Source organism: Pinus tabuliformis, chromosome 3_1 (genome assembly GCF_031772625.1).
Source record: "Pinus tabuliformis cultivar Carrire ecotype Pingquan chromosome 3_1, CPIR1, whole genome shotgun sequence".
In the NCBI taxonomy this organism is placed as follows: Eukaryota; Viridiplantae; Streptophyta; class Pinopsida; order Pinales; family Pinaceae; genus Pinus; species Pinus tabuliformis.
The window spans coordinates 210,990,208-211,004,703 of record NC_142301.1 but is presented as its reverse complement, the minus strand read 5'-3'; the positions used below and the strand labels follow the sequence as shown (position 1 = coordinate 211,004,703).

Sequence of the window (14,496 nt, the reverse complement as noted above, 5' to 3'; positions counted from 1 at the left end):
AGTAAAGAATGCCACTGAATCAATTGCGGAAATTAACATGTTGGCATTATGATGCATGTGTTGTACTTGATGGCAAACAACTCATAGAAGATCAACTCACTTATATATATCTAGATGAATCTACGGAAGAGATATCAGATGACAATTCTCAGTATGACAAGTCCAAAGGGGGAGATTGTTGGCATTACGAGACAAGTGTTGTCCTTGATGGCAAATCACACAAATGATAAATTATAGTGCAGCAAATTTATTTGATAAATTATAGTGCAACAAAGTTTCCTTCATGTAGAGAAAAGTTCACGCACTTTTATGCAAAGAAAAGTTTATTCCATGTAGAGAAAAGTTCACGCACTCTTATGCAGAGAAAAGTTTATTCCATGTAGAGAAAAATTTATTCCATGTAGAGAAAAGTTCACACACTTTTATGCAGAGAAAAGTTTATTCCATGTAGAGAAAAGTTCACGCACTTTTATGCAGAGAAAAGTTTATTTCATGTAGAGAAATGTTCACGCACTTTTATGTAGAGAAACGTTTATTCCATGTAGAGAAAAGTTCACGCACTTTTATGCAGAGAAGAGTTTATTTCATGTAGAGAAATGTTTCATGCAAGTTTTTGTGGATACAGTCGCATATATGTTGGTTTGAATAAAATCATTAGGCCAGACTCTGGGTGAGAAGAGTCTGATATGGGTCTGAGAGAGACCATCTGGCACAGGTTCAGGTGGAGCAGATTAACTTCTAATAATGCATTGTTGGCATTACCTTAGAAGCTCTTGGTTCGTGTACACAAGCTGTTTTGGTTAAAACGGGTGCAGAAGGAGAACAGAAGGAGATCATGGTTGTTGATCTGAAAAGTGTTTGACAGATGCTGCTCCTATCAGTTATTGGTGACTTTCATAAGTCTTGCTCTAGATATTTTGTCTCTATGTCATGTATCTGTTTTATGGTGTCAAGGTCATCTAACGGCCTATATTGGTTTCCCCACTATGCCTGGGATGAAGATGTAATGTTCTTTTTTTATCTTTTGATGTATCCCCACTTGGTTGGGTGGATGAGTCAATTCTAGTATATCCCCACTTGGTTGGGAAATGGATGTATGTATGAGTCCTTGGTGATAGGAAGGTCATTTATGATAGAGTCATGTTCTTCTTGTAAAACATCTTTTTGCAGACCTTTCTTATAGACAGGGGGAGCATGAACAACACACTTCAATAGAGCAGAGACTCAGCATGTACTCAGGGGGAGCATGGACAGATAGGTACACCTTGGCATATACAAAGGGGGAGCTCATTCAGAAATTTCAGCAGGCACTCAGGGGAGTATGGACAGCGGAATGTTCAGCAAAGGAAGAGAATATCTTGGTCCGCCCTTTGCCCTTGATGTCAAAGGGGGAGAGTGATTTGGTGTTGTTGCCATCAAGTCCAAAGGGGGAGATTGTTGGCATTATGATGCATGTGTTGTACTTGATGGCAACCCACTCATAAAAGAACATCTCTCTTATTTATATCTAGATGAATCTACGGAAGAGATATCAGATGACAATTCTCAGTATGACAAGTCCAAAGGGGGAGATTGTTGGCATTATGAGACAAGTGTTGTCCTTGATGGAAAATCACACAAATGATAAATTATAGTGCAGCAAATTTATTTGATAAATTATAGTGCAACAAAGTTTCCTTCATGTAGAGAAAAGTTCACGCACTTTTATGCAGAGAAAAGTTTATTCCATGTAGAGAAAAGTTCACGCACTTTTATGCAGAGAAAAGTTTATTCCATGTAGAGAAAAGTTCACGCACTTTTATGCAGAGAAATTTTTATTCCATGTAGAGAAAAGTTCACACACTTTTATGCAGAGAAAAGTTTATTCCATGTAGAGAAAAGTTCACACACTTTTATGCAGAGAAGAGTTTATTTCATGTAGAGAAATGTTCACGCACTTTTATGTAGAGAAAATTTTATTCCATGTAGAGAAACGTTCACACACTTTTAGCAGAGAAGAGTTTATTTCATGTAGAGAAATGTTCGCGCACTTTTATGCAGAGAAAAGTTTATTTCATGTAGAGAAAAGTTTACGCACTTTCACGCAGAGAAAAGTTCCCTTCATGCAACAGAAAAGTTCACACACTTTCATGGTTGGTTCATGGTATTAGTTTGACAGTTTTTGATCCTATGGTTTTGGCCTGTGGTATTACATCCAAAAGTGTTGATCTCACGCACTTTCATGGTTGGTTCATGGTATTAGTCCGACATTTTTTGATCCTATGGTTTTGGTCCGTGGTATTGCATCCAAAAGTGTTGATCTCATGCACTTTCATGGTTGGTTCATGGTATTAGTCCAACAATTTTTTGATCCTATGGTTTTGGACCATGGTATTGAGAAAGGACTAAGGCTATAAAAGAGGAAGGAGATCATTTGGCAAAGCATCATCTGAATTATTGAATATCTGATAAAGTGTTAGATCTGGAATACTGTGATTGGGTTATGGTGCAGATCTGGATCTGAGCTAAAGAGGGATCTCACCGGTTGATGGAGAACAAGATCTAAGGATAGATCGGGATCAAATGGTTTGAAATTAACTATCTCTATATATTTGATTATGCTTATTCTAGATCTGTATATTGAAAATGATCTGAACTGGGTATAACTTAAGTTTGAAATCGCTGCAAGTCATGTTTGAATATTTATAGATCTGTACGTGGGTTGGCTTTGGTGTAAGCGCGTATATATTCAGGTTTGGTTCATTGTAGTAGCGTATACAATTTGAGCTATGATATTTGAAGTCATAGGTGGTTCTGGTTGTTGATGGGTTCTGATGACAGTTTAAAGGTGTCAGTATTCTGCATATCCTATTTGGTTGATTGTGTTTAGCTTCAGTATTGATGGATGAGAACTAATATTGGATCAGGATCATAATGGCTCATATTTGTGTGATCTGATGGACTAGATCTGGGTGCTAACACATATATTATCCTTGATCTAGTGTTTGGGTGATTCAGAAGATTGATTGATTATGTGCTTCAATGATATTAATGGGTCCAGTATGAAAATTGGATGAAACGTGGCCTTTCAGATTATGTGTTGTGCTTCAGGAGTATCCAGTCTGAAAATGTATGAAATGTGGTACCTGGAGGAGAGAAGATTGTACGCCGGTGCCTAAGTACTAGTATCTTAGCTAGTACAAGAGCTAAGGGGGTGGTAGCTCCCTTCCAGTAGCAGTTGAAAACTTTGGAGCATTGTAGTAGGTAGCAACCTGCATACTAGTAAATGGATCGACTAGTACAAGAACTATGGGGTTGTAGCTCCCTTCCAGGAGAGACTGGAGAACGAGATAGGGTTGTAGCTCTCTGCAGGTAGAAGCCTGCGTACTGGTATAAGACTGCACCAGTACATAAATATTGTAGAAGGATTTTCTTATTAAGAAGAAGATTGAGATGACTTGCAGCAGGTGGTTTTCTCCAGGGAAAATTTTAAGAACCCCCCCTAAATTTATAAATATAATAAATGGGCGAATCTCCATGGTATATAGGAAAAATGGAAGGCGATTTTATCAATAATATAATATGTATATATAATTTTTTGGCGAATCTCTCACCAGGCATGGCGAATATTTTACTCAATTATAAAATCTTGTAAGATCTTGGCGAGTCTTTCACTAAATAATAAAACTTTGTAAAGTCCTAGTAAATCTTAGCATAGGCTACATGCTGGTTTAATTCCCCCATTTAAATAGGCTACATTCGAGGTGAATACCATGGGTCAATACCATGTGCCATTTTGGTGAAAACCATGGGTCAATACCATGTGCCATTTTTATTTTTATTAATTCTAATATTAGGGTTAATAATGGTTTTTTGCATGGTATTAATAACAATCTAGTCCATGGTATTTGTCCTATAGTATTTTGGCCATTGGTTTCACCTAAATATAACCCATTTTTTGAGTGTTCGTAAATATAAGGTGACCTATGGAGTAAATATAAAAAAATGTTTTATTTGTTTACCATACCTCTCGTTTATTTATATTTTTATTAATTTACCATACCTCTTTTACAAATATGGTATTTGGCCCATAGGATTCACTTAAATAAAACCTCTTTCTTGAGCCTTCATAAATAGAACGAGGGTTATGGACTAAATATAAAAAGAGGTTTTATTTATTTACGATACGTCTAGTTTATTTATATTTTTATTTATTTACCATACCTTTTGAGTAAGTATAAAAAGACGTTTTATTTATTTACCATACCTCCACTTTACTTATATTTTTATTTGTTTACACCCTTACATGTATAAGGTGACTTATGGAGTAAATATAAAAAAATGTTTTATTTATTTACCATACCTCTCATTTATTTATATTTTTATTAATTTACCATACCTCTTTTATAAATATGGTATTTGGCCCATAGGATTCACTTAAATAAAACCTATTCTTGAAAATGGGCGAATGGAAGGTTGTACGTCCTAATTTCAAGGGCTAAATTTACCTTTTTTACCCTCTCCCTTAAAATAAGGTGGGCTATTTGAGGTGATTTGTAAAAATGTACTATGATACAAAATATTCGCCCACTAAAAATTTAAAACCCCTTAATTTCGCCAAAGGGCGAACATTCGCCCCTAAAATTATCCTTGGTTTTCTCCCACATTGTGTTTCCACCTTATATCATGGTGTTCATGTGTGTGGCTTATGTGTGATGATCGGTTCTATTTTACTGCACCTGTTTACTGTTAATATGGTTGATAATGTTCTAATGCACTCATTAAGGATCAACTAACTGAATCATAAGAAGTTGTGGAAGTAGCATATATGAATCTAAATATGGAAATGAAAAAGTTTTATTGATGTGATAATAGTGATTCACCCCCCCCCTCTCAGTATTATTTCCAACAATTGGTATCAGAGCAGGTCCTTTGGTAGAAGCTTGATCGCTTGAAGGAGATCCATGGAACAATGGAAAGAAGCTTAAGAAGAAAGCGCCTAAGCAGAAGAAGACATCTCAGAAGAACTATGACAGTGGAAGAATCGATTGGGGATTATGTGGAAGAAGCACTTCAGATTCGGAATCATTTCAGAATGAAGATGAACTATCAGGTATTAATTTGTTATCCTCTGATGTTCCAGCTATCTATCCATTTGGAAAAGATGAAATTGATAGCGAAACAACTGAATTTGCTTTTATGGGTGAGAAAGAAAGATATCAAATAGAGGCAGAAATTAAAAGGCTTACAGACAAAATTAGAGATCAACAAGATCTATTGAACAAAAGGGAATGTGTCTTCAAAGAAGAAGTTGCCAAACTAAAAGCTCAACTAGAGGAAGGAAACGAGGTAAGGAAATTATTCAAGGACAAATACCAAAAGTTGCAGGATGAAGTAACATCACTAAGAGATGAAGTCAATGAAAGAAGCACAACCATCAAGAAAATCAGAGATGGATCCAGTTACTATGAAAGTCTTGAAGCCACGATCCGCTCGCTAAAAGAAGATCTTGAAGAATCAAAGAAGCAGAATAAAGAACTACTCCAAGCTCATGAAAATGAAGTTCTTGAACTAAGGCGTCAGTTGGAAGAAGAAAGAAATGCTCAAGAAAACATGAAGAAGCAGTATCTTGAAAAGGAAGAGAAACATCAAGTTGAGGTAAATATTCTAAAAGATAAATTAGAAGAAAAGGATAAACTGTTACGATTTCAAGATAGTACTAAAGTCTTGGATGATATTCTTAATAGTCAAAGGTCTCCTGCTATCAAAACTGGTCTTGGTTTTCATGAATCTATTGAAGGTGAATCTAGTTCACAAAGTAAGACAAGGGACTCTACTGCAAAATCTGAAATGCTCAATAAGGATATGAAAGGTCAATCTCATCATCAACCAAGGAAAGAAATTCTTCAAAGAAAATCTTTTACTCCTCCTATGAATAATGTTGAATGTTATGTATGTCATAATCTTGGACATGTTGCAGCCAGATGTAGAAGAAGAAGGGTTCAAGACCATCATGCAGAAAGATCATCACATTCAAGGTACTTTAATGGATATTGCTTTGCTTGCAATATGTTTGGTCATAGAGCTGTTGATTGCTATAAAAGAAATATGAGACATGTAAGATGTTACACATGTAACAAGCTTGGACATATAGCTAAGGAATGCAGGAACAAAGTATGGGCACCATACCAAAAGGATAAAACATCATCATCACACTTGAAGATGTGGAAGAAGAAAGAAGTACAGTCAGAAAGAGGCGGCACAGCACAACATACAGACATAACAGAATTAGAGGGAGCTGGAAGTATAAAACTTCAGTGTCCTAAATCTCATACGCAAGTTTCTTAAAGAGAAGTCACGTATATACACAAGTTGGTTATGGCATAGTCACGTTTGAGGAAAGGCAGTAGGGACAGGTTCAGGAAAAGGATCAGTCATGATTCAGTTTATTATTTGCGTTGTTTGATAATGGTTACAATTTGCTGATGATGTGACTTGATGGTTAGAAGTGTTTTATTTCTAACTTGATAATGATGATGTATTGATACTTCTTGCTGATATGAATGATCTGACAGTAAACAAGATGGCACAGGTTTAGGGGGAGCATATGCTTTTAATGCATTGTTGGCATTATGGTTAATAGTCCTTAGTGATGATGCTTATATGGATAAATGATTCATCTTGCTATGATATGGTTATGAGTTGTTCAGATGATTCTTGGGGTTACATAGTTGATATTCAGATCAGATTTGTGGTTGATCCTCTAATGGTGCTTACATGGTGATCTTCATAAGGATAAGGAGAAGTACATAGCTTGAATTCACATCTTCTTTACTTGATGAAGAGTCACTCATATGTTGTTGTCGTCATATGCATAAAGATCATATATTACAGTTATGATGCAGGATTCCTATTGTTCTTGGCACATATATGGATGAGGATTGTTGGCTGGATACATGGATGATTATTCAAAGTTGCATTGTTGGAGACTTGATGATGATGAGTTCTTACCTATATGATGATAGGTTGTTTCGTACATATGTTGATTGATATTCCCAATTGATGATACTTGGTCCATCAGATTTGGATGGCTATGGTGTTTCTCACATATGATAGAATGATTCTGTATATATAGAATTCTGTTCAAAAGGATGAGCTGATACGGACATACCTTGATGATTCATGCACTAATACAAGTTGCTGGTGACAGATGCTATGGAGCAGATCATTCAGTGTCGTTGCTGATGTTTATCATGATATTATTTAGGTGTTTGGTCTCTATTATAAATGTCATGTATATCATTCGATGTAAAGGTCATATCAAGACTCATGATGTAATAGTGTGTCTCTATCTATTGTAGTCATTTGATGAAATATTTCAGTCATATCAAGGTCATGTAACGGCCTATGTTGGTTTCCCCACTATGCCTGGGATGAATGATCTAATGTACTTGGTTGTCATTTTCTGGTATATCCCCACTTGGTTGGGAGATGGATGTATGTATGAGTATTTGGTGCTAGGATGGTCACGTATGATGTATAGAGTCATGTTCTTGTAGAACACCTTTTTGCAGACCTTGCTTACATACAGGGGGAGCATGAACAACACAATTCAGCAAGAGTAGAGCTTTCAACATGTAGCATGGACAGATTGGTACACCTTGGCATATACAAAGGGGGAGCTCATTCAGAGATTTCAGCAGGTACTCAGGAGGAGTATGAACAGCGGAATGCCCTTCTAGGAAAGAGAATATCTTGGTTCGCCCTTTGCCCTTGATGTCAAAGGGGGAGAGTGATTTGGTATTGTTGCCATCAAGTCCAAAGGGGGAGATTGTTGGCATTATGATGCATGTGTTGTACTTGATGGTAAACAACTCATAGAAGATCAACTCACTTATATATATCTAGATGAATCTACGGAAGAGATATCAGATGACAATTCTCAGTATGACAAGTCCAAAGGGGGAGATTGTTGGCATTATGAGACAAGTGTTGTCCTTGATGGCAAATCACACAAATGATAAATTATAGTGCAGCAAATTTATTTGATAAATTATAGTGCAACAAAGTTTCCTTCATGTAGAGAAAAGTTCACGCACTTTTATGTAGAGAAAAGTTTATTCCATGTAGAGAAAAGTTCACGCACTTTTATGCAGAGAAACGTTTATTCCATGTAGAGAAAAGTTCACGCACTTTTATGCAGAGAAAAGTTTATTCCATGTAGAGAAAAGTTCACGCACTTTTATGCAGAGAAAAGTTTATTTCATGTAGAGAAAAGTTCACACACTTTTATGCAGAGAAGAGTTTATTTCATGTAGAGAAATGTTCACGCACTTTTATGCAGAGAAAAGTTTATTCCATGTAGAGAAAAGTTGATGCACTTTTATGCAGAGAAGAGTTTATTTCATATAGAGAAATGTTCATGCACTTTTATGCAGAGAAAAGTTTATTTCATGTAGAGAAAATTTTATGCACTTTCATGCAGAGAAAAGTTCCCTTCATGCAAGAGAAAAGTTCACGCACTTTCATGGTTGGTTCATGGTATTAGTTCGACAGTTTTTGATCCTATGGTTTTGGCCCGTGGTATTGCATCCAAAAGTGTTGATCTCACGCACTTTCATGGTTGGTTCATGGTATTAGTCCGAAATTTTTTGATCCTATGGTTTTGGTCTGTGGTATTGCATCCAAAAGTGTTGATCTCACGCACTTTCATGGTTGGTTCATGGTATTAGTCCAACAGTTTTTTGATCCTATGGTTTTGGACCGTGGTATTGAGAAAGGACTAAGGCTATAAAAGAGGAAGGAGATCATTTGGAAAAGCATCATCTGAATTATTGAATATATGATAAAGTGCTAGATCTGGAATACTGTGATTGGGTTATGGTGCAGATCTGGATCTGAGCTAAAGAGGGATCTCACCGGTTGATGGAGAACAAGATCTAAGGATAGATCGGGATCAAATGGTTTGAAATGAACTATCTCTATATATTTGATTATTCTTATTCTAGATCTGTATATTGAAAATGATCTGAACTGGGTATAACCTAAGTTTGAAATTGCTGCAAGTCATGTTTGAATATTTATAGATCTGTACGTGGGTTGGCTTTGGTGTAAGCGTGTATATATGCAGGTTTGGTTCATTGTAGTAGCGTATACAATTTGAGCTATGATATTTGAAGTCACAGGTGGCTCTGGTTGTTGATGGGTTCTGATGACAGTTTAAAGGTGTCAGTATTCTGCATATCATGTTTGGTTGATTGTGTTTAGCTTCAGTATTGATGGATGAGAACTAATATTGGATTACGATCATAATGGCTCATATTTATGTGATCTGATGGACTAGATCTGGGTGCTAACACATATATTATCCTTGATCTAGTGTTTGGGTGATTCAGAAGATTGATTGATTATGTGCTTCAATGATATTAATGGGTCCAGTATGAAAATTGGATGAAACGTGGCCTTTCAGATTATGTGTTGTGCTTCAAGAGTATCCAGTCTGAAAATGTATGAAACGTCGTACCTGGAGGAGAGAAGATTGTAGGCCGGCGCCTACGTACTAGTATCTTAGCTAGTACAAGAGCTAAGGGGGTGGTATCTCCCTTCTAGTATTAGTTGAAAACTTTGGAGCATTGTAGCAGGTAGCAGCCTACGTACTAGTAAATGGATCGGCTAATACAAGAACTATGGGGGTTGGAGCTCCCTTCCAGGAGAGAGTGGAGAATGAGAGAGTGTTGTAGCTCTCTGCAGCTAGAAGCCTGCGTATTGGTATAAGACTGCACCAGTACATAAATATTGTAAAAGGATTTTCTTATTAAGAAGAAGATTGAGATGACTTGCAGCAGGTGGTTTTCTCCAACATTGGGTTTCCACCTTATGTCATGGTGTTCATGTGTGTGGCTTATTTGTGATGATCTGTTCTATTTTACTGCACCTGTTTACTGTTAATATGGTTGATAATGTTCTAATGCACTCATTAAGGATCAACTAACTGAATCATAAGAAGTTGTGGAAGTAGCATATATGAATCTGAATATGGAAATGAAAAAGTTTTATTGATGTGATAATACTGATTCACCCCCCCCCCCCTCTCAGTATTATTTCCAACATAACATTCATGCAAAAATAAAAAACACTCTACATGAATAGAATCACACTTTTTATCTACCAGAATAAAGGCACGCCACACACTGTACTGATAGAAACACCATATGTTCAACTACCATACTTCTAACCAAATCTGTGTAACAACGTATCATAAATATGGAATTGAAGCAGATCTATTCTACAAATTATACAGTGACAGTAAAAACCATGCATATACTGAAAGAAAGGAATAATAATATACAACTACTCTACCATTGCAGTCCCTGCTAAAGAGGAGGCCCCTTCCTCCCTAGTAGGGCGCAGGAATGAACATGAACTTAGTTAAGAATTAAACTCGGAACAGTAACATCATCACCACAATGTCTTGATATTAAAAATAATTAAGAATTACAGGATCAAAGTAGCAATGCTCTCTGTGGCATCCCCCGTGCCCGAGGGATTGAGTTTCTCTTATAGAAATTACATACCCAAAAATCAGGAACAGATCAATAATGAGAATCTTACAATTCTCATGTTGATCAATAAAATAGAAATTGTTATAATAATTTCCTAAATACAAGTTATGTTCAAATACATTAGTTGGAATCATAACTTCTTAGATATGTGACTTAATACATAGATAATGACTAAACCTCCAACAGCTATCGTATGGAATAGTACCCACGGCCTGATAACTATGGTGTAACAACATCTTGCGGTAAAACAACAGTTTGGGATGTAACAACAACATTTTGTAACATAAACGACATGTAACAACACCCAGAATATAACAACAACAATTTGTAATAACAACGGGGTGTAATAGCAAAGTCTATGACAACAATGCGGTGTAACATCAAAGTTTGTGACAACACAAAGTGTAACAACAATATGTTTCATCATGCTCATAGATCAATTGACACAATTGTTCATTTCATAACCTTGTTCTCATGGGTAGCACCTGAAAAAGAGGAAAGGAACCAAAAGACTTCTCCGACGTTTTCCCCAGTTAGCCATAAAAAGGAATATTGCATCATTATATCTAGAAAAAATGGAAAAATAACATGATGGCAAAATATGTTGTTCATAAAAAAGAAAGAGGCGGATAATATGCATAGTTCTGTAGGTTCAGAGGAAAAAGGGTAAAAAACATGGAAAGAAAGTATAGAAGATAGGTACAAAAGCTACACCCAACATCTCCCCCCAACTGAAGCAATTGCATGTCCTTATGCAAAACCTCAGTTTCCACTGCTATATCTCTGATGCAGATCTGTAAAGTTATAAGCACCGGTAGTGTCTTCATTAGCACACCTGTATCCCTGAGTAGCCATCAACTGTCATGGCCAAGACTCCTCTTCATAATCACACAAGTGGTAATAGGACTAGTATTCTTACACTGGAAACCAAATCAGAGGGTATTTGAACCTAAGCCCAATCCAGAAGGCTCCCAGTGTTTTCACCACCCGGGCATATTCTGGTACTCGTGTAACAACAGTCACAAAATTTTGGAACCCGAAAGGATCCCCTTCTTGTAATCTAGCACTGTTGGATTTTGTGTGCTTGAGGCACCCTGTTAGTGCTCAGATTTTCATTTATTCATAAAGATTAAGACAAAACCCCACAAACCTCCTTCTGTAGGAAGGTTTCCTAATCCCTAACGTCCAAAGTACTTAAGAATAATTTGAACTCACATCTCAATTGAGTGGCCATTCCTAGTTCTTCCCTAATCCATAATGCTACTTTTTCCTCATTAGTTTCAGCCGACTTCATGGCTAAGTGACATTCAATTTGATTTCTCATAAGAGAAATAAAGGCGTGCAACTGCAAATCCCCCATATAAGAGAAAATAGTTGCCACCATCTTTATACTAGCATATTCACAAATCATATTATGTAAAAACAACTCACAGAGTAAGATTTGTTCATCAAAGTTACAGGCACGAAAAAATTCTAGGAAAGCGCGGGTAGAAGTACCCAGATATGGTATGTTTTCAAGAACTGCTCTTAATTGAAATAAATAATATCATTCCCATAGGAAAAATGGATATGATGGGGAAGGCCTCTTGCACCCTAAAAGGTTCAGGGCAAGCTCATAAAGCTTTTTCTTATCGTCTATTAGGTCTAGAACCTGTCACTGTAGTAGTTGCAGTTGTTCTTCTTTCTTCTTCATAGCTTCTTTACTCCTCCGTTCTTCCCATCCTTTCGCAATCTCCTTCTCTTCCCACTTCTCCCAAAGTGAATTCATCATTTTCTAATGTTCCCTAAGTGAGATCGCTCCCTCTTGCAAAGTGAGTGCCTGTTGTTTCCATTTTTGTAATTCTGATATCAATAAAACTCTTTCCGAACACCATCCTTCATCAGGACCTTGTGTTCTCTCACATGAAATATCAACTGAAGGTGTAACAACCTTCCGAGGGTGGAGCCACTTCATTTCGGCTATTAGTTCTTGTGTCACAGCAACGTCATTAATGGGTTCTTGTGTAACAACTTCTTCTTTTTCTCCTTGGTTAGCTTTTGCTTCCACTCCTAGTTCTTGTGTAACAACAGTGTCATCCACAAGTTCTTGTGTATCATATTCCAAGTTAATCTCTGTGGGATGCTCCATTTCAACTATTGGTTCTTGTGTATCAGCAACGTCTTCAACGGGTTCTTGTGTGTCAGCTTCCCAGGACTCAGTTTGTGTTTCCCTAAAAAAGGTGCTCACTGCACAGACTCTGTACCCTATTGCTGCTAGTTCTTTAGCATAGACCATGCACACAAGACCTGAGACATTTTCCTCCCTGACCCTATTTATGGCCTCAACCAAGGTATCTAACCCTAAGACCCTTGCTTCCACCTTACTCTCTGCTAACTGTTGTCTTAACTTTTCATTTTCTCTCTCTAAGTTTTCAATTTTAAGCAACAAGGATTGGGTCTCATCCTTGCCTGGTGAGGGGGTGATCCAGGTGGATATTGGTGGCCACACACCTATTCCACTTGGACCCCCACCATTGTTTCTTTCAATTTTTAGTTTCCTTGTTTGTAGCACAACTTACTATTTTTGGCAGTTTTTTGGGTCCTAAACTTCTGAAGCCATTTTGAGGCCCTAAATGATGTTTTTTGGGAAAACTAGAACCAACATGGATCGTAGATTGATGTTGGTCATTAAAAAGTTGTAGTCCTCGGATAGATCTTTCTAGTGAGGTATTTTGCATGTCAAAAAAAGGTCGTATGCCAAAGTTACAACCCCAGGAAGGTGATGTACTATTTTATCCAAACGGGGCCCATAGTTTGGCACTTCATCTCCTAGGGTTAGGTTTTTGGATGTTTAGGGTTTTCCATTGTTTCTCAATAATAAATAGGCCTTTGAGGCTCATTGTAACACAGTTCATAGGCATGTAGTTGCCACATCTCTTCTGAGAGATAAGCTACCACCGCCTGACTAGTCTTATTTCCATTATGTTTGTAAGCATATTTCAGTATTTGATATTAATGAAAGTAAGTGTTATTTCTATTGCATCTCTGTATTTATGGTTATATCTGTAATTTGCTACATTCTTGTTTAAATCTAGATCAGCAGGGTCCCTCTGGCCAAGCCTGCACTTCTTATTTCCGCTTTGTCACTTCCTCGCTCTTCTCAGATGTGGATGGGGGTTTTGGACATCCACTAAACTTCACTCTCTTCTTCGACCGCTTATCACCTATCGGATTGTCAACTTGTCTCTTTTAACCCCTTACTTTCGAAGGTTGGGCCTATTCCTAAGTTTCCTCTGGAGCTTCCTTAGAAGTATCGACTTGCTTTCTTCAGGAAATTCTAGCCTTCTTCCTCATGAACTCATCCCAACTCTTTCCCTGTTGACTCAGGGCATCTAACAAAATTAGCTTAATAAGACTGTGGTTTGTGATTCAACTCTTTGGATGTGCAACTACTTTCACCGCCTCAGCCATATGCCCGATGTTCCCAAGCAGAGAATACCATAGGTTTATCATCTATATGTTGGAGGTGATTCAATAACAAGAGTGATAATTAAATACATTTTTCGCCCTTCCCTCACAGGTGATGTACTTAATGAGGTAAAAGGCAATATCTTCCCATGGATGGGGAAGCGATAACCTATTAATTCATCTTATTTTCTTTTTCAACTGTTCTTCCCCTTGGAGAAAGTCCTCCTTCAAAGAGCGGTCATTGATATTTTTGTTGAACCACCTCTTGCCTTCTGTTGGAAATGTTGTCACATGAGTAATTACCTCCTCTGTGACTTCCAGTTGCAACCCCCTGAACTTCATTTGATACTCGTTCAAATTCTTGGCAAATTCCATAGCAATTGCTTCATCTGATCCCTCCAGCCTTTGGAAAAATCCAAACTAACCTGAATCCTTGAAGATTTGGCATGCTTCAAGATAATTTTCCAATGCCTTGGTTGACTCTGGTTCATGTCGAACTCCTTGCCCA

At 37.2% G+C, this 14,496-nt stretch overlaps 1 pseudogene; it reads right to left on the bottom strand.

Annotated features, from left to right (window-relative positions):
- The window catches only part of LOC149186534 (exocyst complex component SEC15A pseudogene), a 33,172-nt pseudogene extending 20,356 nt beyond the window's left edge, over positions 1 to 12,816 (bottom strand).
- Positions 12,817 to 14,496: the final 1,680 nt, after the last annotated feature.